This window comes from Gopherus flavomarginatus, chromosome 5 (assembly GCF_025201925.1).
Source record: "Gopherus flavomarginatus isolate rGopFla2 chromosome 5, rGopFla2.mat.asm, whole genome shotgun sequence".
In the NCBI taxonomy this organism is placed as follows: Eukaryota; Metazoa; Chordata; order Testudines; family Testudinidae; genus Gopherus; species Gopherus flavomarginatus.
The window spans coordinates 135,450,902-135,477,472 of NC_066621.1; the positions used below are offsets into that span (position 1 = coordinate 135,450,902).

General features: G+C 41.1%; 1 protein-coding gene across 8 annotated transcripts in view; it reads right to left on the reverse strand.

The window, feature by feature from the left end:
* Positions 1 to 26,571, reverse strand: part of BCL11B (BCL11 transcription factor B) — a 102,272-nt gene that overhangs the window by 57,298 nt on the left and 18,403 nt on the right. The window lies entirely within an intron of this gene.

Genomic DNA, 26,571 nt, shown 5'->3' on the forward strand with positions numbered 1-26,571 from the left:
TTAAATGCAGCTAGAAATCTTCTGCTATTTAAGCTGTGTTTAGAATCCTCTCCTGCTTCTTTGGAAACCCTCTCTTCTCCAGGCACTAGTCAGAAAGGAGCCCTATGACTTAAAAAAGAAAATATAAATCTTAAAATATGTGTATACACACACATACCTATGCACAAATGCACATGCAGACTCACACACACACACAATATTGTAAATCAGCATAATTCCACTGAAGTCAATGGAACTACACAAATGTGACTGAACAGAAGATCTGGCACTCTTATGTTTATTTAAAGCCATGACTTTTATTTAATTACTCGACAAAGCAGTTGCAACTAATCCAGGGTAGCTTCTAAATAAAGCTATGTGGTACAGTGGTCACCATTCAAAAGCTGGCATTTGCCAACAATTACCTCACAATAGTACCTCGGAAACCACAGGTTTTCCCCTACATTTAGATCAGGAAATAAGTGTGTTAACTGTGGGGTATCTTCTGGCAAACACTGTTGCTCTTTTGTTTTAATGGTGACAACTCGGTCTGTGCATGCATGTGCATGCATAAACATACACACACCCGGGCATCAAGAACTATTTTGCCATAAGCCCTATGACATTAGAAGCCGCATGTTATAATGCATCCTCTCCATCTCAAGAGTCCCAGTTCGAAAACTATGGCTACATGTTGATCTGACAGTTACACATGTGAGGCAAATAGGGATACTTCATCCTTGGCAAAGCATCCAGAGCGTTAGTCTGCAAGGACTGCATTTGATTTTGTCGTTTATCTTAAATGGCTAAGAGACCACCAGTGCAAAACATTTGTGTGAAGCTTTTGCCAAAACCACAAGTGAAGAATCTAAATTCCCTGTGTAAATACTTGAGCTCCAAGCATCAAGGATAAAATTTGTGCTCTTTTGCAAGGGCTGCTTTTAAATAGAAGCCATCTCTGCGGCTCATGGGGCATTTTTTTTGGAACTGTTTGATCTCATTGCAAATGCTTCAAAAACAGGTAAAGAGAACCATTAACTGGACTGTATCTGTACTACATTCTGAGTATGACTGTGTGCCAGGCAAAAAGAAACAGATGTCAGACATATACATATAGGGGCCACTTCATTGTAATTTTAAAGTACAATAATAAGAGAAGTATTTTTATACAACAATAAAGACCTAAGAATGAGGGAAGGCATCCTAAAGCTATTGAATCATTGCACTTTTATTTTTAAAAAATAGTACAATGAATTAGGTTGGCACTCTGCTGGCTTGGTTCAACCACCTGGTTACTGGGGAACTTGTGTGTCGTGGGAAGAGTTGTGAGCTTGATATCTGAGTACACAGGATGGCTATTGGGCATTAATATTCAAAATTATACTGCAACCAGTGTCAGATCTCCAACTACTCATGTGCGGCACCACAACGTTTGCACCATAATGTTTCTAAGAGACAGACTGGGGCATACAGAAGGAGTACAGGTGACGTGTACTCCAGTCACTTACACCTTTCAACAAAACCAAAGCTTACAATGGAGTCTAGGGGTGGCCAAAGTTCTGCCTCCAGGCCATATGGGCCTACAGAATTCTATACTACTGGTGGGTGAACTCAGCTTTAATACGGAGGTGAGGCCTTCAAGGAGCACAGATCCCAGCATGCAGCATGACCCAAATGCCAGGATCAAAATGAAGCACAAGTAGTCTTTCCTAAAATCTCAACGGACCACAACTCTCTGTTAAGGATCAGGGTGGCTGCAAGCTGCTCCATTTAGCCACAGCCCTCAGGATCATAAAAAGATGCAATACAGCCCTCAGGTAGTGACACTGAGTCCAAATTCTAGTCCAAGGTGCTCTAGTCAAGAAAGGAAATTAAGTATCAAAAAGGACACTTCTAACAGGGGAAAAAGCAAATGTGAGGCAAAGAGCAGGAAAAGAAGTGAGAAGCAATAAACAATAAAACACAACCCCGGCAGGTCTTAAATGCCACTACCGCATGGATTGGTGCTGTGAGAGAGGAAAACTCCCAGGGCTTACAGACTAGCACATGGCCATGCCTTCCTCTGTCAGCAGTTACAGACCAGTTGGTGCCTCCTTTTTTCTCATTTCTCCCTTCATTTTTAATAACTTTCTGAAGCAAATGAGGGTCAGACAAGGTGGCACCTTGGCAAATGCAAAATGGCTGGAAAATAAACTTGCAGAGAAGCCTCATCCATTGGTTCAAGGGAAGTTGCCAGAGAAAATTAGGGCATTTTTTTAAACAAACAAAGCTTCCTTCTGGTTGTATAAATTGCAGAGCTGGTGCCCAGCAACACCCCGATAAGGGTGTGTACATTAAGGATATGTCTGGGTTTTGCACATCCAACCCATTGTCAGTGGGTACCAGGCAGCCCTAGCCCAAAGAGTATTTTAAAGATGAAAATGAAGGTAGGGTACCTCCTCATCAGTTTAACTGCTTTAAGTATAGACATGTGCAAGAAAAGCAGAAATCTGCCCTTTTAAGACAGTGATGTGAGATACTGATCATTCTCAATTCAGCCACAAGTTACGGGTCTCGATGCAGGAATCACTGGCTTGAATTCTATGGCCAGTGTTATCCAGGAGCTCAGATTGGATGATCAAAATGGTCCCTTCTGGCCTTAAAAATCTATGAACTCCCTCCTAATTCAAAAGATCAGATACTCAGCATTTACCCATCCTTTACTTCAGCAAATCTCCCACTGAGATAAATTCTGCTCCCAATCACACTACTATCATTCTGGAGTAGCCCCAATGAATGGTTTGGAGTTATTCTGGATTGACACCACTGTAACTAAGAGATAGAATTGTCTCATTCATCACGGCAAGATTTTGCCAGAATAGGGGCAGAGCAGAAACAAAGTAAAGACTTCCAGATTGGCCCAATCACACTAACATGTAGGTTTGCAGGCTCTGGGACTAAAATTTGACAAGTGCCCAGTCCATAACTGGCCTGTCAAACTGTGTCCATGCTTCTTCACATCCAAGTTTTGTACATATAAAAAACTCAAACCAGGCTGAGGAAATCACATTTACACATGAAAATCAGATACTCAGAAATCTAGATGCCCAGCCTGCACAGTCTGGATGTAAAGAAAAAGTGGGTGCAATTTTAGAAGCTACTTTAGAAAAATTGATTTAATTGTTTTAGTGTATTTTATATCTATCTAGATAGACAGAGAGCTAGATAGATATAAAATACCTAGATCTTTGAGGCCTAGATGTTTGAGGCATAATTCTCCTTTGCAGTCAGTATGGGAGAATCACTCACCTGCACTGCAGATCCCTATTGCATATTTTCTACTCATTCTGCATGTGTAGCTCTTATTGATGTCAATGGGAGTTTTGCAGGTAGAATAGCGTGAAGCAAGCCTAGAGAGATCACAGTCTGGATAAAAGATGTCCAATGCATACGGGAGAGAATACATTTTCCCTTGCACTTTAAAAAGGCTCTACATTGCATATACAGCACAACTGAATTGACTCCCAGATACATCTGAGAGTCATTTTTGTTTCCCACTATTTTTACAACTTACAAAGAAGAATTACTACAGATAATTTTCCCAGATATCTGGCCGGTACATCTTGCCCACATGTTCAGGGTCTAATATTTGGGGTGAGGATGGAATTTTCCCTAAGGTCAGACTGGAGGGGTTTCGCCTTCCTCTGCACTATGGGGCAGATTTAAATTAGTGTAAATGGTGGATTCTCTGTACCTTCAAGTTTTTTTTATCGTAATTTGAGGATTTCAGTAACTCAGCCAGAGGTTAGGGGTTTATTACAGGAGCGGGCGGGTGAGGTTCTGTGGCCTGCCATGTGCAGGAAGTCAGACTAGATAATCATGATGATCCCTTCTGACCTTTGAATCTATGAGTCTAAGAAATTAAGATAAATTAAATATAATCCCCCAAAATTAAAATGAGTGTAAGGATCTTGCTGACAATGATAAAACCCTGGAAAATCACAATCCAAGCATAAATGTTATCCTTTCATTGTCCCCCTCACCGTGGCTAGGCATGGCTGGACATACTGTATTGTATATGAAGAAAAAAAAAAACAATCCTCTCAGACACATCACCAGAACAGTATCTAAGCACAACAGAGTGGTACAAGAGTGGAATTGTAGCCTACCCTTGGAACGTTATGTTCAGAGTTTTTAAGACAGACACCAGATGAAGAGAGATCTTGTTTTACGTATTATATTGTGACCAATGTGCATGCATATGTGTGTGTATTTTTGTATTCCTTTCTCGATGTATTGTGTTTGCCTTTATGTTTGTGTGTGTGTACATTTGTTTAAGCCTCTCTTCCAAGTGTGTGCGTGCCTTTGTATGTACATACTTCTCTGTGCCCACATGTCCAGGTAGACAGCTAAATAGGCAGGCAGACAGATTCAGTTACATTATATAAAATAGCTCTTAAAATAATGGCAGATGTCAGTACTAAGCAGGAAATTCAGGATATAGGTTGCAAACCCATGCTTGCACCATCCCATTGTGTTCAGGTACACTCCTACAGCTATTTCTGAGAAGTCTGGTATTCTGTATTTACCGTGCTGCAGCCATGAGCCAGACACATCTGACAGTGCAATGAGCATCTATTTGATAATCTCTCCTGCTGATCTGAAAGCCTTTCCTAAAACGAACTGTTTCATCTATGTTACATATTACAATACAAATCTTTTCCATCTACTATTATAATCTCTTAACCATGGATTTTCTCTCTCTCACATATACACACACACACAGAGGTCAAAGACAGGCACACATATGCACAGTGGCACACACATGGCCACAGGGACACACACATGCACATGGAAGCAAGCACACACACACCAAGTACGTACAGTACTGAGGTTTTCATAGAGGCTCTAACCTTTTTCAGTGGTAACACACATACCACGGCATGTACACAGAGAGAGGCAAATACCCCTTTCTCACACACACAGAAGAGCATATGCAAATACACACATAAAACATGTACATGCATGCGTACGTGCACACACACCCACACACAGAGGCATGTTCACACACAAACACTCAGAGGTATGGACGCCCGAGCCACGACACCTTACAAGCCGAAGCACACACAACTATTTGTGATTATTCAGACTCACACACTGCCTGATTTATACTGGTCTTTCTCCAGCTAAACTTTATCTACAAATATGAAATGCAATGTTGTAAGGAAGGGGTGTTCTGCTTAGTGTTTTTTTTTGTTTTTTGGCAAATGAGGCTTCCTTTTGAATAGATACATTTTTTTATCCCAAGGATTCCAACTGATAATGCATAAATGAGTCATAGAAGAACAGCAACATTGTGAGCATGAAGGAGAAAGAGTGAGAGTGAGGGACACTGGCACAGAAACTTGACAGTACCCTAACTCCCCCTCTTTGTCTCCCCCCCCCCCATGCCAAGACATTAATTCTCACAAGTCGGAGAAAATTACTATGCATGAATGCAAAAAGCATGATCAGGAGTAATTAACATGGCTTCATATGCAAATTTTATTAATGCAGAAGTACAAAGTCATTATGCAAATGAAACTTACGTCAACTCTCTTGACAAATATTCATCTCTAAAGCTCAAGTTTCTCCCTTGTAATTTTTTTTTATTTTATTTTTCTAGGTAAAACAGGAAAAAGTGATGAGGACTGTTTGACAAGTTTGCAAAGTTGTTTTTCAACCAGAGAAATTTATTCTTGCACTGTTGATATTTTTTTGTTGTTGTTGTTGGCAGGTACACGACAGCTCAAAGAGAAGGAAAGGGGAGAGGTGGGGGGCAGGGGGAGGGAGAAAGCTACCAGCAGCAGGCAGCCAATCAAAACGCCAGCGGCTGTAATGAGCGCGATTGATGACTGTTTGGCTTTACTGCAGGGTAATGAACTAGAATTCAGTCTGAGGAGGAAAAAAATATGAATATTCATGAAGCTGTGCTCCTGCCTTTGATGATTAAAGAAATTTTTAATATTCAAATAAGCGCTTGCCAAGTGATTAACAAAGAACAAGCACGCAGGAATATGGAAATGGAGCTGTGGAAGATTTGGGAGTCACAGTCTGTGCAGCAAAGACAGCACAAAATTTCATAAACAAGATAGGCAGATAACCCCATTCAAATTCAAGCAAATAAAGAAAAAAAATATCTAGTTTCTTTTCATTGGTTCAATATTGCACCAGCCACTTTATTTTAAATTATAAGAGGGAAAACAACTATATAGTAAGACTAGGGTGGGGAGAAATATCCCCATAATTAAATGTACTGTTTGCTTATTAAGTGCGAGTCATTTTTGTCAAATCTACCCTGGAAAAGTTTGGGAGTTTCCTGGTTATAAATTGATAAGAAAATACAGAATAACTCTCCTGTCTGTTCTGAGGCACTGCTCTTTAGGTGTCTGTTCTTGCATAGTGCTCAGCACCTACAAAATGTTGAAAGCCCTCAACGTATGGTTTATGACTCAAGCAAGAGTTGAGGTGCTTTGCACTAAGCAGACCAAGCCCTATAATAGTATGTGTGGTCTCTACTACACTATAAAGTCCACCCTTGGGTGTGGCCATAGTCTGGAAACAAAAAAACATACCAGGTAAGGAGTAGCATGCATCCTTGGGAGCCCAGTGGAAAAGAGGAGTTCAAGAAGGTCCCAACCAACTGATCAGTTGGTAGGAAATGCACATGCAACATTCTCCAAGTGAGAAAGGGACTCCCCTCCTGACAGGGTTTCTGAACAGTGCTACAAAAATCCAACAGTTTTACAAAATGTCTGGTAAGTTCAGGCTCTCACACTTTAATAGCTCCACTAAGGATTCACACTGAAGCACATAACAGCAGTATTAACTACCAAAATCATTTTGCAGTTAAAATACATCTAATTAACCGCAGACAACATCCTCTGTTTTGAAATTTCCAACACCAGATAAGTTGAGTGCCACCTTAACTGAGCACCAGATAGCTAAGCTCTAACTGCTGCTCAAGGGACCAAGGCATGTAGGTCATCATTCCGTGGGTCTCTCTTAAGACAGCGGAAATCGGACTCACCTTCTTTGTTATTAGATCCCAGGGCTGCACAGGCCTGTTTGGCTTTTCTGCAGATTTTTACAATCTGAGGTTAATTATTGCCATATTTTAAAATCTAAAAAACATATTCTAGGAATCATTAAAGAATTAGCTGATTTCTTCAGAATGTATCATTTCAATGCTATTTTTTAAAAAAAGAACAAGGATGAAGCCACAAATTGCATAAAATCTCCACAGACGAAGCCTTTCTAAAAGGGCAAGATGGATCTGATGGGATTTTCTCCCATAGCTTATCCATTTTTAGAAAGACAAAAAAAATCTATTATTTAAGCACTGTAAAGGGGAAAAAAGCCTAAATGTAAATAAAGTTAAGATTAAACATCATCATTCAGGAAATGCAAAGTTATAGCTGAGATTTTGTCTTCTGAACAATGCCAAGCTCTTCCTAACATGCCCTGTTGTGTCTAAGCATTTGTAGGAGTCTGAAGTATTATGTTACATAACATATATGCTGCAGTGGTTAAACACAACAGAGCTGGTTTAAAAGAGTGAATGTGACTTCAGCTTTATACTTCCTGACTTTTGTTAGTTTATGTCAGATCCTTAACACAATGTAAACGTTGTCTTTTGTCCATGCAATTCCTTGGTTTTATTTAATAGTAGTATTTAAAAAAAATGTCATGGAAGCAACTAACAGCTCACACAGTCAGTTCCTTTGCAGCTCTGTCTTTGAAGTTTTTATGCTCAATCATAAGAACGCATATTTATATGTAAGGTAAAGATTTACTTAAGCTGTCTTTAAAAGGCACCCTATTTACTCACTTCTAGACAGAAAATGATCTTTCAGTGGATCAGCTGAATACACATTCAGTACAAGGAGTCAATGTGAAAAGTGTTAGGGTCACGTTTTTATGAATCACTCTCTAAATTTAAGGGCCCCAAATTGTGCATGCAAGTTGTAGGGTCCTAGTAGTAGTCAGATGCTATAATGAAATAAATAATAATAATAGTAATACAAATAACAACAATAATAAAAAACAACTTTCATTTCACTAATGCCTTCCATACAAGGCTCTGGAAGCACTTTACAAACATAAATAAACTGAGCTTAAAACACCCCATGTGAGGTTATTAAATGCCTAAATATCCGTTTTGTGCACGCAAATCCTCTTCGTGTGTACATATCTATGTTTTTGATCATCCATACAATTGTGTGTCCTATTTTGGGTTTTCATGTTTAAAGAGTAGGATGAGGATATTTTTACTTACCCGACAAACAATCTGAATTTTCACAGATGACCCCTAATATCCCTGAAGATTGCTTATGGAGTGCCAAAACCTGCCCTTTAGAAGACAGGTATGTTCATTTGTCTTTGTCCCACTATTCGGCAACAACTGATGTCACAGTGCGTATTTTGTATGCCACTCTGGATCTCATGCAGGGGCTCCTGTTACCTGGTCAATAGACCTGGCTAGAGAACCAGGTCAAAGACTTTACATTCTACTTTGTCTAATGTCACAGCAGGGTCATTGAACCAAACCTGCTCATTTATCTCTGTTATTTTTTTAACCACTCACAGTTAAAATGCAAAATAATTAAGAAATATTTGCCATTTTAAATCCCCTCCATTAAATATATGAAAAGAATTACTCACCAAAACCCAAAGCTATTATAGTCCAAATTAAACCATGCTCTCTCCTCCTCAAGACAAGAGTGTTTGCATCATTGGTAGCTGCCTACATTTCTATAAGGGTGTATTAAATACTAGAGAGTGACAGGAGGAAGAGAAGGGAGGGTAATTGAGGGCAGAATCAGGCCTAAAGTGTCTAGCATTAACAAACAGGACATCAAAACCATTTCTCATTTGAGCTAGTGTGGTCTAGTAAAGCAAGCATTGGACTGGGAGTCAGGATAGTGGGGAATCTACTCCCAGTTCTACCACTAACCTCCTGTGACCTTGGGCAAGTCACTTCACCTCTCTCCCCTCCCATCTTTTGTCTGTCTTGTCTATTCAGACTGTAACCTCTTCAGGGTCTCTTACTACGTGCACGTACAGTGTCTAGCACAATGGCGCCCTGATCTCAGCTGGCGCCTCTAGGTGCTACTGAAATAAAGTAATAAATAATAATAATCACTCCAATTGTGGAAGTTTTTTAAAAAAAAATACAGGATTGACAATAAACAGTGCATGAATTTTCCCCTGATTTCATTCCCTAGCTCTCATAATTAAGTCCCGAGGAGTTTCAATGGTTATACAAATCCTTGTGGGGATTTACATTTTTAGTCCTGAATATTCAGCAAATATTCTTGATATAATCATAATTAAAACATATAATCGCCCCAATAGGTGATTGGAGCAATTTAACAGATCCTGGAATTAATGGAGGGAATTAGAGGGTGAAATCAGGGCTGCATGTGGGCAAAGATACAAACATACACCCACACACACACTATAGATATAGATATAGACACACAGATGCATGTGAGATAGATCTTATTTTAAAATGCAAAAATGAAGGGACATGAGTAAGCAAGCAGGGCAGGAGCCTGGACTAACCAGTGGTCAATTATGCTGACCATTTGGCTTCTGAACTTCTCCATTTGGGACCAAATGTTGTTCTCAGCTGCTCATATTTCAATGCACACAAGCATTCTCATGCAGAATTTGGCCCTTAGAGAAGAAAGCAGAAGGAATTTGCGGCTTGGACAAGTTCCTCCCACCAACCACCCCTAAATTTGTCCCCATACCATTCTCCTCACCCTTTTTTCCCTTTCTCCTCTACCTTCCTCTTTTTCATCTGTCCTCCACAAATCACCCCTCACCAATGAAAAAACCTGGTGGCAGAATTAGACTGTAGTGGGGCTTAAGCAGCTCTCTGGTCTCAAAAGTGGTTTTCTTATTATGGTGAATTTCAGGAGACTTAAAGAATGTGAAATGTGGTGGTGTGAAACGCACAGAGAGAGCGTGACCAAGGAGAAAGGAAGGCTGAAGAGAGAAGGCAGAGGCAAAGAGAGAAGAGAGGACCAATAAAAGAATGAAGGGAATGAACAAGAGCAGAAAGTTATGGTATTCTGTCTCTTTTTTCTGTCCCCTCCTCCTTTCTTTTCCTTCTTTTTGTCTAAAAAGAAACAAAGGGATTGTAATGTTTAACCCTTTGATGCAATGTTAAAGCCAAGAATGGGCACAAATGAAATGGAAATGTTAAGGTGCTCATGGCTAGGATGGAACTTTCTGCTGTGAATGGGATGTAAATCAATGAAGTGCTGTTTATCAGAGGCTAGAGACATTTTGAAACACTAGCTCTGAGAGCTGCAAACTGCCCCATTCAGCTCAACAGCTGTTAACTCTGAAGACTAATGACAACAATTTAAGTCTCAACAATGTCAACTGTTTCACTGTTAGCTCAAGAAAGTGGAGGGAGGATGATCAGCTCATATCACTGTATGCAGAGCATATCTGCAGTTCTGCACTACCTTCTGTAAGTGATATCTACAGAGGCTGCAACTTAGCTGGGCTTGGTTTGTGAGAGTAACACATATTTATTTTTCCAGTCTCCTGCTGACAGTCTGCTGCTGATAGCAATGTTAACTTATCTAGTATTTATAATGTGGGCATTAAGCTATAAATTTTATAGCCCCTCTAGTAATTAAAAATTGCAAACACGTACAATGTGGATGAGTTAATTATACTACTAGCAATTTCACTTTTGCTTTTCCTGACTTTTTACATACAAATTTGTAACCACAATTTTCCCCCGTGTATATAGCGCTATTAACAATCACCATGACATTTCACATAAGCAAACTAAAACATAGCAAAGAGTGGCAAGTAGTTAGGGGGAAAATACTCAATATAGATTTAAAAAATAAGGGTGGACTTTGATTTGTGGATCTCTCTGGGGAGAAAACTCCACTAGTGAGGACTTAAAATGTGCCAAAATTTGATACCTTGAATGTACAAATGAAGTGGGTAAAGTGACCAACAGCAAATTTGACACAATCCACAAAGCTATAAGAGTCCTGAGGATTTTAAAAGTCAAAAGCAGGATCTTAAACTTAATTCTCAATTCAATGGTCAGCCAACAAATCTGAATAAATAACAAAATGATACATGTACAGAAAGTATTGATACATGAACAGAAAATTAACCAAGCAGATTGGTTTGATTAGTCATCTAAGGTGGACAAAAAAAAGCGGGAAAGGGGTAGTATAGGAGTTTTAAAATAATTGAGGAATTAATCAAATGTTATTTGCAAAAGGAAGCCATGTGTTACAAATTTTGGACCCAATCCTGATGTTATATAAATTAATCAATTATAGTTTTGTCCAGTGCTTCAATCTGAGCAGCAGCAGGCTCTTTAGGAATGTTGCCTAGATGAAGACTGGATGATCAAATTCCATCTGGGAAGGTACAAGACTAGCACAATCAAGAAACAACCCCTTGTTCCTCACAACCAGGGCAGAATGATAACAGCAAATTCAGCCTCAAGAAAACAAGAACCATTTGGACATGACGCTGTAATTATATTCTCTTTGGGCCTGATTCTACCTCATTTACTCATACTGAGTAGTATCTTACTGCGCAAGTAGTCCTACTGTGAGTACAGCCAAATCAGGCCCTCTTAGTATGTCTGTCTGAAATTGAAGCCAAACTGATTTACTGAATCAAAAAGGACGTTTAAAAAAATAAAACCAAGTCGAAAACAAGACGGCAGTACTGCACCATCAGAGGGGCAAGCAAAAGACAACCATTTTAGCCATGTTCAGCATAGGGAAGTTATAGTCAATTCATCTTTATTATCCTAGTAAAATAAATGCCAGTGGATTTTTTTGTTTTGTTTTTGATGGAAGTGTCTATACCCTCAAACTGGAGCTCACTGCTTTATATCACACTGTAACAAAATCTTTCTATGGTTTCTTGGGTTTCAAGCCAAATTTCTGAAATGTCACTGACTAAAAAAATTAAATCATCCTGTAATTAGTTTCAACACAGCAGTCCTTTTAACTCTGATTTTCTGGATGTAGATGGCATTTCAATATACATATTGTGAACCTTTCCTTAAAGGATGAGTGGAATCAAGAGTGCAAAATCACAAACAGTGTTCTGATGTATCACTCAAAACAACTTCCTGATTTTTCTGTAATAGAATTCAATCCATTTTCCAGTCTTTTAACAGGTGATCAGGCAAAATGTGTATGCATATCAGAACTGGTAAAACAAAATAACACCTTAGAGCACTAATTTGATAAAGATTGTTATAACCCGTTAACACTAGTATCATTATTCCTTATGATTTAATATTCTACTGACTGGCTGTAAGAGAGGCTTCTGTTCTGCTGAGGTTTATACCACTGTTTAATGTAATTAAACAAACTGGCAGCAAAAGCCTCCATGGAAATATCATTTTGATCGCAGAGTATTCCCACCAGAAATTTAAAGGAATCATAACATACAAACTTTGATTCTGTTTTATTTTTCCTCCCGTTCTGAAACTGATCAGGCATTTCTGGACTTACTAAAGCAAAGGAAGAAATTAATTTGACTTCTCAGGACATGTGGTTGTTTACAGCAATAATCTACAGTGAATAATGAGCTCAGTTAAGGTGTAAGAACAAAGCCTGAGTTAACAGGCTCTGTGCAGGGAACTGAGTTGGGACTGGGGATATGGAATTCACCGTCTCCCAGCAATGGACAGGGCACAGCCTTCCAGTGTGCTGTGTTCCCAGCCATTGACTTTAGCTTGCTCCCAGTATCACCCCTATTCTGCACCAACCTGTTCAGAGTTACTATGTAGCATGCACCAAAAGCATGTGCAGGAAATGGATGCCCCTCTGAGCGGCCACTCACCTTATGCTCTCACCCCAAAAAGCTCGTCAGGTAGAAAAGGCCTCATAGGAGCCTCCACCCTGGGGTGAATTTTACAATGATGGATTTTTAGGTACGCCTCAGAAATTCCTATTTTTATCGAGGGCCTGATCCTTCTCCCACTGAAATCGAAGGTAAGATTTCCACAGGCTCCCATGGGGGAAGGGACAGACCGTCCAGTGTGACCACAGAATCACATTTGAGGCCTTGGCGGGAAGGAAAGGAGTGTTTTTCTAGTTTTTCAATCAATCAGAGGGTAGGTCTCCACTGAACACAGCTGCACCACTGTAGTGCTTCAGTGAAGGCACTACTACGCTGATGGGAGCGTTTCTCCCAACAGCGTAGTTAATCCACTATCCTTGAGAGGCAATAGCTATGTCGACAGGAGAAGCTCTCCCGTCAATACAGCACTGTCTATACCAGGGTTAGGTTAGTATAACTGCATCGCTCAGGGGTGTGGATTTTTCACACCCCTGAACAACATAATTATACCAACATATGTTTCATAACGGAGACCTAGCCTGAGTAAACTCATGAGGGCGCTGACTCATGTGAAGCTCCCATTGATTTCAACAGTAACTTTGCTGGCATAAAGGACTGCAGGATCATGCCCTACAGTTAAAATAATCTCAATTCTAAATCAGTGGGAGCTTTGCCTGCATCGATTATGCAGCACTGGGCCCACAGTCTGGAGACATAGGCATGTCTGGGCATCTCTAGAGGACGTAGTTCACTGACTACAACAGAGCAGCACCACGGACGAATATAGCCCTGTATGTCTTTGTGAAAAAGGGACTTTCCTTCCACTTCTAAGGTGTGAGCCCAGGCCCCATCCTGCAGTCTGTACGCAGGTGAAACCCCTGTCAGAATCAGTGGGAGCGTTGCCTAAGTAAAGACAGACTGCAGAATCAAACCTGCCATTTGGAATCCAAAAGAAAATGGAATGGCTGTCCCCACTCATATCCCTAACAGGCACAATGACAAAAAGAAAAACAACCTGCTTCCTTCACAACAGCAGAGCATATGAGGAGAGGACGGAGTTGCAACTCAGTTAAAATAAAGGCTTAGTCACCTTTTCCTCACATCTGAGAGGGTATCTGGAGGGGAAAAAAACACTGAAATGATATCCGTACCTATTCTGATGGGGGACAGGGAATGACTAAGGGAAGAGAAAAATGTCTGGTTTCTATTACTGCTAACTCCAGTCCTTTCTCCTTCACAATCACAAATAGTTTGCTTTAAAAAAAAAAAAAAAAAACGCTTCTGTAATACATGTTCTGATTTTCTTAAACTGATCTCACAAACTGCTAGTATCTAGTTCCATCTCCCCACATGCAGGTTTTAATACCCATATTCTACATCCTAATTTCTTTGGGCAGGAGGTAGCTCAGTGTCACTGGGGAAAAAAAAGTCACTAGGTTTTGCAATCCAGCAGCTTACTTGGCAGAGCAAACTGCCGGTTGGCATAATCCACTCCTTTGACAAAACTACTATTTCTGGGCACTCACTCAAAAACAGGTAGGAAGCAAATGCTGAGAAATAAGGAAGTAAAAACAGCCAATAGATTTTCCACTACCAAGAACGCCAAGAGTAAACATGATTTATTTAGATGTGTTTAACGCATCTCTTCTGCACTAGACGGCAGAAATCTGCTTGCATTTAAGGAAGGAGGAGGGGGCCGTTGTGGAGGCATAAAAAGGGAATCCATTACAGATCTTCGCTAGTACTTTCTGAATTGTTCAGTCACACAATTTTATTGAGTACAAGTATTTTCTAACCCAAAATATATTCATGTGTCAGAAGAAAGCAGCACTAATCTGCTGTTAATTAATAAGCTGCTGCTAACAAAAGATGAAGGACCCAATTCATACAAACAATATTTACGTGGGCGTCGCACGATTTTACCACAGATCTTTTCCTTTTTTTTTCCGCCCATCTCCCTTAGCACATGAATTGTGGGTATCTACAGTGCAGGAATCCTGACTCAAGCTTTGGACCAGTGTATGTGGTTGAGGTGAGAATCCCAAGCTGCACCTGCTGAACGTAATGGCTGATTCCCAATGTTTTCAATAGAAGCAGGATCTAGCCCACGACTATAAGAAAAATTATTGTGTATGGGCAAAGTATTCCTTTTTTTTTTTGACTGCAGAATGTGCCAAGTGATAATTTACTTAGATCCTTATTCAACTACGTAGCAGCATCCATCTTTTGGCTTTGAGCCCACAGCAGCAACAATGCTGTGCCACTGAGAAATGACACATCAAGCCCCCTCCAGCAGTCACCCTATACATGTAGCCAGCGGAGGGGCTGAAAGGGGGGGAAGGAGAGAAAAGGTCTTAAATTCAGTCTGTGATTTCACCTGTGTTCATGTGTGCTGAGGAGGTGTGTGTGTAGAGGGGTGAATGTTATCTTTTCAAAATAACAGTACTAAAACCTGGAGGGATATGGTCTTGCTGCTCAAAAATAGCAAAACATGCAGAGAGGTGTAGCAGTGTGAGCACTGAACTGAAGGCCAGGAACTCCTGAGGTCTAATCCTGTCTTTGACACCCACTGCCTTCAGTGGCTTTGGACATGTCACTTTTGGTATTGGTACCTGCAACTCCCATTGAATTTCACTCATGTGGGGGCACCTCTGAAAGTCAAGCCATTACCATCTTTCTGTCTCATCTATAAAATGGGGATGCAAATCCTTTGCTCACATAGGCATCATGATTTGTTGATGTTTCTAAAGAGATGGAAGGGAAGATGCACCACAAACTCTGGTGCTCGCTAGATGTTTAGAAAAACGTCCCACCCTTGCTCCATGGACCAGGGACAGCTCTAGTGCAGATAAAGGACCATTGGCCTCCGGTGTTTTAAAGCGTAAGGCCATGTAATCCTGCTTTGAACTTAAACTGCTGGGGGCTGTATGGAGACCTCTACACTTCTATCACTGCTACCACTGGTAGAACTGCCTGGGTCGTAGACACAGTGGGGAAAATTGGCAAATATATCCTAGTAGCTGCAAATGCTAAACAGCTATATTCAAGCATGATTTTCAAAGTGCAAAGGTTCCTACCTAATTGCATACTGGGGAAGGGGTTTCTGCTATGAAGGCGCTCTGCATATTAGTTACCATTTCACCCAGAAGAGTCATAGTGTTCTCTCCAATAAAAAACAACCTTTTCTGGGAAATACGCATCTCTTGCCCTGCAGGCTTTACCTCTGCACTTTAACCCTGATTCCCTAGAACACTCCTTTCTCTTTGTTAAATTCACCATGGATCGGCCAGCTCATTTGCTGGGTATCCTAGCCACACCCGATCTACAGCAGGCCCCTCCCACTTCCTGGGCTGCACAGGCAGCCTGTAGCCTTTGCTAGACTACAACCCGCAACTCCTCCAGGCAGACTTTTTGCTGGTAGGGGCCAGAGCCTGTGTTTGCACAGGCAGAAGCATGTGAGGGAGAACAGCACTGAGTATACATTAGTACATGCTGTTGCACAAATCTATCCCCCTCTTTGCATACACAGCATCTCTGGAGGGCAAACCATCTTTACCACTTCATCAAATCTGTTCAAGGGAATCTAGAGCAGCATTTATAATGGAGCAGAGTTCTGAGTCCTCTCCTCATTCCCTCTGTGAAAAGCCAAAAAATTTTAAACACCGATAAATTTATTATTTTAAAGTCCGAGTTACCATTTTAAGAAGATTTTCAGAAGAGCTAACTAGCACAGGATGGATAGATAATAGATAGGATTTATTTTGCATTTCTCCCCAAATGATACATCATTCCAGATGAGTAGTGGAGACAATGGGAATCAGTTCCCAAGTATCCCTAGAGAGGCACTGAAAAAAACAGGAGGACAGAATGCAGGATGGTACGATACCACCCCCACGTAACTAATGCTATAGTTCTCAATCCCTTTGAACAAATCGGAACCTTTGATGACAGCTGTACAGGCTGCAACGATATAAGCACTTAGATGACAAACACTAACCCTTCAAACATAAACAAGTGTCCTTGTTCATGACCTCTTATGACCATTTCTGTGCATTTTTCCCCCTGATTAATATTTTTAGTGAATTGTAGGGGTCTGATCCAGAGCTCTGGAGACTGAAGTCCACATGGAAGATCTAGCAAGGACAGCATCAGGCAAGACTTCCCCTGCCAACATACCCTGCCCTAGAGGAAACACTGATGGATAATTTTTGGTGGTAAATAAATCCCAGTAAATAAACCAGATCCTGTACAGTATCAGTGAAATCACATAATGTCTCTCTTTCAAGAAAAATTCCCCCATACAATTAGGCACCTTTGATCAACTTCAAAATCTAAAATAAAGCACCTCTCCCTAAACGATGAACACTGCAAAAATGGGGTAGGGTTTCTGCGGTGGAGGCTGGGGGAAGGGAGGTAGGGGAGGGGAGGTTGGTTAAGTGATTTATCGTTTTCTGCAAAGAAACTCCGTACCATAAACATTAATTAAACACTATATTCTGCCTTTTAGTCTCAAACAATTATGAGTACAGTTCTGTGATCTTTAGCCATATTTACTGATATTCAAAGGCAGATTCTATCTTGTTAGATTGTTATAAATGGGACCCCAGGGAAACAGCACATAGGCTGAGACAGATGTGAAAGCTTTCTTAGAGTTTGTGTGTGTTTGACTTTCCAGTGCTAAAATTATAAATTTTTTATAAAGAAAAAAAAGCCATCTTCAGATTTCTCTGCCAGGTCATTAAACAGAGCAGTCCTTAGACTAAAAAAAGTTCAGTTTTGCAGAACAATTTATCTTGAAGGTTAACTGTTTGTTAATAAATTTTCAAGTGTGGTTTACATGTGCTTGCCATTTGTAAACTTACAAGTTTTAAGAGACAGAGAGACACAGAAAAGGTCTCTGGTTATACCCAAAAAAAAAAAAATAAACCACACACAAATTCTACCTTGTTTTCTCTTAGTTAAATGCATTGTGTCTGGTCCAGACCTGTTTCACAATATCATAAAATAGAGACATGCTTCCGACACTAGACTTGAGAAGCTGTCACATTAAAGGTAAACTTTTAATCTGCTATAGGCAAACAGTGTACCTTTTTATTTCCTAAGGAACAGCTTTGGAGAAATGTTTAAACAAGAAATTAAGAGCTTCACTGTAAGGATGCATACAGGGGATTCAGAAACTACTGTTTTGGGGTTTGGGGGGGAGACGCATTCATCCTGGTCTTTTATTTTCTTGGGATACTTTTAAGAACTTAAGCGTGTCACAGTTTGCAACACATTAGTCCTCAGATATTTGTAATAGCATCACAGGTTTTTCCCAAGGGTGCTTAAACATGGCAGCCCACTACACCTTCCTTATCTACCCCTATGCATTTCCCACACACAATCCACTTGGGCTGAAAATACGAACACGGGCCAGAAATCCTGCAAACACTTAATGAACATGCTTAGCCTTATGCACAAGTAATCCCAGTGAATTCAATGACGCCGCTCACATTCAGAAAGCTAAGTGCATGCTAAGGATGAAATTGATGCCTCACTGGGGCGGATGACAAAGTTCCCACTGACTTCACGAGGGTCAGATTTTCACACTAACGTCGTTGCAGGATTGAGGCCATAACCATTTTAAGCCACGTTTCTGCAGTTGTCCTTATGTTGCTGCTGTTTTGACCTATGCCCCTTTCCCACCTCAAGGCCCCTCTTTAAGACCCTGCCATGCAGGAAACCGTGCTGTGACAGGAAACATCCTTTGCAGGTAGAGCTGAAAGAAACTATTTTACCCCGCTGCATGCGTCTGAATAAACTAATTAAAACATGGGAACTTTGGGTCCAAATGCTGCCAAGAAGCAATCGTTAATGGGAGTTGATGTGAAAGGGGAAGCCCCAGACACTTACAACTAGCTGTGGTAAAATAAGAAGAGGCAGAGAATTCTGTTTTTTTAATTTAAAGACATTGTTGCACAACTCAGCCCTCAAGTGGTTAAAACAACGAAGCAGAGAAGTGGGAATCGCTGCTGAAAAGGGGGGAAAGGGAAAGCAGCAGCAGCCGCTGCTTGCTGCCTAGGAAGCAATGCAGCAGTGCTGCGAAGAGGAGGCAAAAGTGAGCAAACCAGCTGAACTGCTTGCAGAATTAATCAGTAACAAAGAGGCTGGAGCGGTTGGCGGGCCTCAGCCCTTGAACCTGGACTCTGCTCTATAAATTTCAACTTGGAATGGCTCTTTACTTGATGAAAGACAAGTTGGCACTGGGCCAAGTCTAGCTACCACCATGGCGCGGGTGGAGGTGAGGGCAGAAAGAAAAAGAAAACCTTACTCAGGAAACTTCGCTTCAGTTTCAAACTCTTTTTTATGAGCTAGTAACAGGGCACTCTAGAAAATGGAAGGGGGGGTTCAGAGGGGAAAAATTAGCAGAGAGTCTTTTTAATGAATAAAACAAAACAAGTAAATGCTAAATTCTAATCTGGATTTGTCTGCGCAGAATAATAGCAGCTATAATAGAGTACTTCAGGATTCCTAGCCAATAATTCAAATAGCAACTTTTACAGTTATATTAGCCGGCTACGGGTTTGACTCTGAAAATAATAAATGTCTTAAAAGGAAACTGGCAGTTGAATCCTTGTTAGCTGTCTTACTGTATCTGCTCCTCCCCCATCACCCCACCCTGTTTAAATGACCAGTAAAAAACATCAGCTTGGTGTAAAAATCCAGATGAGTCATTTATTAAATAACATTTATTCTTTTTTTAAATGTTCCAAAGGGAAGTACGTAGAGAGAGAGAGCGAGCAAGCTGGAACGGTCCCTCCACCAGCCGCCCTCGTGCATTGCAAAGGCAGTTTTCTTCAGGAATACCTTTCCACTTTGGTGTTTATAGAATGAGAACAGACAAGGAGTGGGCTGGGGAAGAGGGTGGCGAGGAGAAGAGGGGGAACTGTCAAAGTGGAAAGAAAGAAGAAGAAGATGTATTCAGAGGCCAGACACACTGACCAAGGTCAGCTGCACAGACACAGCCCCCTTGCAGCAGCTGTGCAATTATGCCCAAATTATGCATGGCACTGAGCTTCCAAGAACCTGCATGGCGAGGTTGGACAGGAGGATCTAGGACAGCAGGAATGAGGTGTCTAATGATTTTAATTGCTCTGCAAGTTTCTAAAGGCTAGATTAGATGCTCTCTAGCTAGAAAAGGGTCTGATGCGCCACACTGTTTGCAAGAATAAATGTGGATAAAAGACCCTAATGAGAGATTGGAGAGAGAGAGAGAGCGTATGGTAAGTGCCACCCGTGATCAAAAGGTGAAAGAAAATATCAAAATAAAATGCAGTACAATCAGCTGAGAGGGGGGAATGATTTCTTCACAAAAACCAGCTGCTAAAGTAAATTAGCTTAATTACTGGGGGAAAAAAATCCTCTTTTTGCTAATGTGTTCTTATGGAAGTGCTTGGTCCTGTAATCTTGTCAAGGATGCAATAGATAGAGATACCCTGCTCTTGGAAAAGGGACAAGGATCAACAGCTTGGTCTTTTCCATCTGTGACTTTCATGACCCTGCTGAAAGATCAACAAGCAGTGTCCCCCTTTTCTCGCTCAAGAAATATGCTAACAAGCCCAAGAACACAATACTGAAGGTCCCGAGATGTTGGACTCAGCAGTGGTTAGTGCTGAGCATGCTCGAATATTCTGCAAAGGCAAACATGCAAAATGCAAAAAGAAAAAAATAGCAACCACCAAGAAACCACTTCACATCTGCCATTAAGATTATTAAATTTCTTACAAGTGGCATCTCCTCCCAGCTTCCTCACCCACCTGGAGCCCTCCAACATGCCAACTGAGAGCAAGAATGCTTTGCTTCTGCTGCAACCACATTTATTCCTGTTAAGGGGTTAACGATTCGTTTCCACTACTTCTCTCGAGAAAACCTACAATGAAAACATTGGCTCATGAAAGCGTTCTCACTGCCAGAATGCCACAGCGCGAGTGAAAAGTCCGTTTTGTTTTCATTACATCTCTGGGATTTCCGGCTTAGCTCCTGAGCTTAGACACTAAGTCCCCAGATACCCCACCCACTTTTTCTAAAGATTTATACAGCACAACCCACCAATTACCAAGGTGGGAGGGAATGGGGACAAGTGATTCTAAAGAGGGATGCTCTGGGTGAAATCAACGTGTCTGTCTCTCAAACTGCGAACTACCCAGTTTCTCTGGGGCTCTGGATTTATTTCCAGCTTTGTCAATTAAGCAACACTATTTCACATATATGACTTTTTTTTTCCTTCTCCTTCGTGCTCTCCCTGCCCCCCACGCCCTACTCTCATGAACATGCTCACAGGTGAAATTCAACCTAAAATCAATGGCCTCTGAGTGACATGAGATGACATGACAGAGAAATCTAAGTCTTCCTAGTACAAAATGTATGATTATTTCATGATTTTTAGCTACAACAGAAAAATGTTCCAATCTCAGACACCCTGCGAAAGGGCAACCTGTGTCACAGCTGATTTGGTCACAGTGTGTTTAGGCAGCACAGGTTCAAACATGGACCGAGAAATCACTACAATCTTCCACAAGACATGATGGGAGGCTACTCTTGTGGTACAGCAGTCCTATCCTGCAAAGGCAAAGGAGCATCTATTTTTATTTACTTATGTATTGTAAAACCATAACCGTGGCTTTTATTGATCATTCATCATTCTCAATCCAATAATTTGCACTCGCAGGCTGGCTTTTCTACAATACAAGGTGCGCATGTAAATGTCCTTACCAACTAGGGTTTCAGTGCTGCCTCTAATTCCTCAGCAAACTCACTTCTACAGTCAATACTCCACTAATCATACAAAGTATTTTTATTATTATTTTCCATGCAATAACAAATGCCATAGCAGGTTTTTATAATTACCAGGCATGTCTTTATTTTGCAATGGACTGGTTTTTTGCAAGAACATCAGGAAAATGACTTATGATTGGATGACCAGCACTTGTTCATCTTTTGCCATCACATTGTCATTAAAAATCTATCAACCTGTCAGTAGTAATAATTATCAGACATGCTCACTCATCTCACACACACGCCCTATATAACTGCAACAGAGGTCCCAATGAAGGCAGAGAAACATTTTAATGGGGGAGATTTTGGCTCTGCTTAGTCCTGGGCAAACCAGGAGTCATTCCACTGAAATCAAAAGAGTAATACCAGTGTAAAGCTGATGTAAATGAGGGGGATTCTAGCCCACTGCTTTTTTAAAAAATGTGCAAATACTACTCTGACACCAGCATCACAGAGAATTTACTCGAGATTTATATCAGTATCAGAACAGAATTTGACCTCCATTACTCTACGACCTTCTTCCAACTTGAAAAAACATCACATTTCCGTCTGAAAAAGTTTTACCTAGTATTGTCACAAGATGACTGTAACTGAAAGAGATTAGAGGGAAAAATTATATTTGTTCCGATTTTTTCACTTTTTTACTTCGTGCATTTGACAGCATGCTGGGCTTGAGTCACTGCTCCATTATCCCACTCAGTTCAGTGTAACAACACTGGTTTCAACAGAGTTACCCTATTGTGAATGTGGAGTAATACAGTGATGTACCTGCCCTTTGTGAGTAATCATTTTCACTGTTCCTCCTGACCAGTCAGACAGCCACTTTCCCCTGTTGTTTGTGTGGGTCTATCATGATGCAACAGAAGACAAAAACATTTACGAAATATAAGAAAGTGTGATTATAAACACACAAAAATTGGCAGGGAGAATCTGAGGTGGGTGTTTTACCTGAAATTACTTTTATTTATTTTATCTAGATTTCAAATTGATAGACAGCAGCATCCTTTAAAAAAAAAATGTTTCTTCCAAAATATCTAAATAACAAAATTTCATCCACTTTGGGAGAAATGTTGCACCATCCAGGCTAACTCCTTCTCATCTTTCTCAGCAGTAGCCCGCACTGAAATCAAGAGGAGTCATCGACAGAGTAAGGAGAGCAGGATTTGGCTTCCTTGTTTGCTTTGATAGGATGGACTACTGGCAAAAACACAAGACAAACCCCTGACACGGAGCACAATTCACAGGGCAGGGGCTGTCTAGTCTGTCCAAGGGATAGTTGAAAAACAATAACTAAAGACTACATCAGAAGTGCCAAATGGGTGCGGAGAAGTTCAAGAAAGGGGAAAAGAAAAGGTTTCATAATAAGCGGGTTTCTCACCTTTAACTCTTCCCAGGATTCCTACACTTGCTGTTGTGCCTTTGCAGGACACTTTGTATACTGACAAATAAACGAGAGCCGTTATTTCTGTGATTATCTGTGCTGGAGCTCTGTGTATGTATCTCCTCAAACATCTGCCCAAGGCACTATGCCTATAGTGATGCCATACAACTGCATATGTGTGTGTCTAGCTAAGTGTTAGATGTGTATCTGTACATGTATTTCTTTGCAGGTTTAGAATTAAGGGACACTAGGTTAATCTTTCTGTTTTTCACCCATGTTTTCCTCTTTCCTGGTCCAGTGCTAAGTCCACCTTTCACTCTCTGCTCCCCTCTCATCACCTAGTCCCCGACCCTCAACACAAGTTATAGTTCACGCCTACCCTATAAGCTTTACCATGACTGTGGTTACCAGCCATATGCTTTCCCGTTGCAGCCTATTCCACTTCAATAGCAGAAAGTAGCTCAAGAGCATCTCTGAACTTCCCCCATTAGCTTTCCTGTCCCCTCCAGGGACAACTTCTGCATTGTGTTTAGAAGTGGAAACTCATCCATCAGGAGAGTTACAATTCTGACTAAGCCAATGGCAGTGGAAACTGAACCAGGCAAAGGGTTTTATTCTATTGAGCAGCTAACCTGCCAAAGAGGAACCAATAAGAAATCTATTCTAGAAACACAAGACTTGCCATACTGGATCAGATCCAAGGTCCATCTAACCCAGTGTCCAGTCTCTGACAGTGGCCACCACCAGACTGCAGAGGAAAGTATAAGAACCCCACAACAGACAGATGTGGGTTAATCTGCCCTCTCACACAGGCCTGATTCTGGTCTCTCACAGTTAGAAATTGGTTTAAACTCTTAATGCTGTAGTATATTTCTGCAGTTACTACATGAGAAATTCCCCTCCCAGAATTAGTGTGTACAGCTTACAGATGAGTGGAACCACAGTTATGGCACTGGGGAGATCCTAGAATAATGCAGGCAGGCACTGTGCAATTGTTCTCACTTTGCTGTACGAATGTACCGCAGGACTGATTTTCTCTTCTTCGTTTTGGACTAGAGAGACTCCTCAACATGCTTTATTTTGCACTCGTTTGGTGATGTGCACAAACAAGGATGAGCTCATCCAACTTGTTTTTCTGCCTTGTGACCCAAGTCAGGGCCTCCACCGAGGTCTCCAGAGGCAAAAGACTTGTTCTTTAAACCACTGCAACACTGCACCCACTGCTCTCATCAGGTTTGGGGCTGATAGGGCTGGGGTGTTTTGTTGTTTCTTGTGGGGGGGAAAAGAGTTCTGTTTTCCAATGTTAGATATGCAAATTAGCAAAATATATTGATAAACGTCTGACAAAATCACAGCGCCTGATTCTGGTCTCACAGCAGGATAGATCAAGGTAACTCCAGTGACATCACTGGAGTTACACCAGGGGGAAATGGCAAAAATGAGAGGAGAATCAAGCCCGTAATGTTGTCTCTAGAAGCCTAAGGAAAAGGCTCCTACAGTAAGCTGATTTTCTTAGGCCCTCATATCATTTACTTTCGGAAGCCTTTTCTTCCTGTTTAACACTGTTTCTAGCCATCTCCGTTCCTTGCTCTGATAAATTATCCATGCTACAGCTACTGTACTGAAGAGCTACTGGTGGTGGGATCAGGTGCCACCGCAGACTTCATAAAGAGAAGATCAGCCAATGCTGACTGGTTTCCAGCGCCGTATGCCAGCTCAGTGTTGCTCAGACCACCTGTTCCCAACCTGTCTGACATCACGGGCGATCAAACTAGGATTTCTCAGCTTGCATTTGCCTTTGCTGGTGTACTAAGACATGGTGACGGCTGGCTGAGTCCTATAGTTAATATGGGTGCACAAGCCCGTAATGGTACATTGTAAGTGAATGTCTCAGACTAGACAGCAATAATAATTAGCTGTCATGATTTGAAAAAAGGATAATCCATGCCATTGAGTTAACAATCACTCACACAACACACATGGATTTAACTAATCTTAATTTGGAGAAAAATAACAATTCTAAATATATCAAATAGCCTATTTCATGGCAACCTGTGGCAGTGTTTATCTCTGGCTTCCAGCACATGCCGGTTATTTAGTTTCTCTACAGGCAGTTTTACCATTTAAAAGCCTGAAATGCACATTCGTGGAGCAGGGGTTGCAGTTAAATCCCATATTTTACAGGGAGGGTTTTTTCTTCCACCTTGCACATCTAGTTCGAGTCCATAATGGATGGAACTCAGCACTGGTGGCCTGAACTGGATGGACAAGGAATTCAAATGAACTCTTACTCCCATCACTGTCTTTGCATAAATTAACTCCACTGTCCTAATGAATTTCTGCTGTTGTTTTGGAAATGTCTGGCTCCTGGTCTACACTTGTGAACTAGAGACAAAAACCACAGAACCTATCCAAGGAAAGCAAGACAAGCTACAGAACGCCACTGTATTTCTCGTACTACTTCTAAAACAACTGACATTTATAAAATACATGCAACAGTGATTGACAACTCCTAGCTAATACACTGGCCTGGCTTCATTTTGTTGTGGAACAATCTGAAGCATCTGTTAATACAGTGCTTTCTGCAGGAGAGCGAGAATGGGTTTCCAACAGGTTAGCCAATTTAAAATAAAAAAATATTTGCAGAATGAACCGCCCGTAGTCAAGTCATGTCTTTACATTGGCCATGTAACATTCAAAAGCATATCTTATAGACGGCTTTCGTGATAACAAAAAGAAAGCTCTTTGATCAAACAGAGTTCGGCCTAGCAAATTACAAGTTAAGAGAACACTACAGACTTCAATATCAAAAGGTCTTTAAAATCTAATCCTGATTCAGGAGACAAAGTTACCTCCTCTTCTATGGCAGTCCAGAAGTTCTGGATTTGTGTTATACACACACACATGCACACACACACGCGCACACTCTCCTGCAGATCCTCAGGATCCACCTGTCTCTTTTTACTATGCAAGTATTGTAAAGCCACCAGTGATGTGGTCAAGTAGGATTCATGGAGCATATTAAGTGGAGTCACACCTGGCTTCAGATGAATGCTGTGAAGAAAGAAAGAACGAAAGAAAGCTATCCATTGGTCTATCAAAGAAAGAAGAACTCGGCTAAATCATGAAACGTTAAAGAACAAAATTCAAGGCTTTGAAAAATGAGGCCGTGAATCCAGCTGGAAATTTGCAATATGGAACCTTGTAACCCAACCATTCCAAAAAAGAAAAAATCTCACAACTATGGAGCACCCTGAATTGGGATTAAAGTTTTACAATGTGCTGCCTCTCGGCACTCCGGAGGAAACACCCACGCATGCAGAGAGTAAGAGGGTTCTGTGGCTCAGCCAAGCTCGTTGCTTGACTTACCTTGGCTACGCTCAGCCACGGAGGGCTGTAATGTCGTGCAGCTTAAGTCACGCAGCAGAAGGCCACACAAATCATTTCGACTGAACAAGAAGGTCTACGAAAACAACACGGGATCAAGGAGAGTAGCTGAAACCTATTTGAGGGCAGCAGCG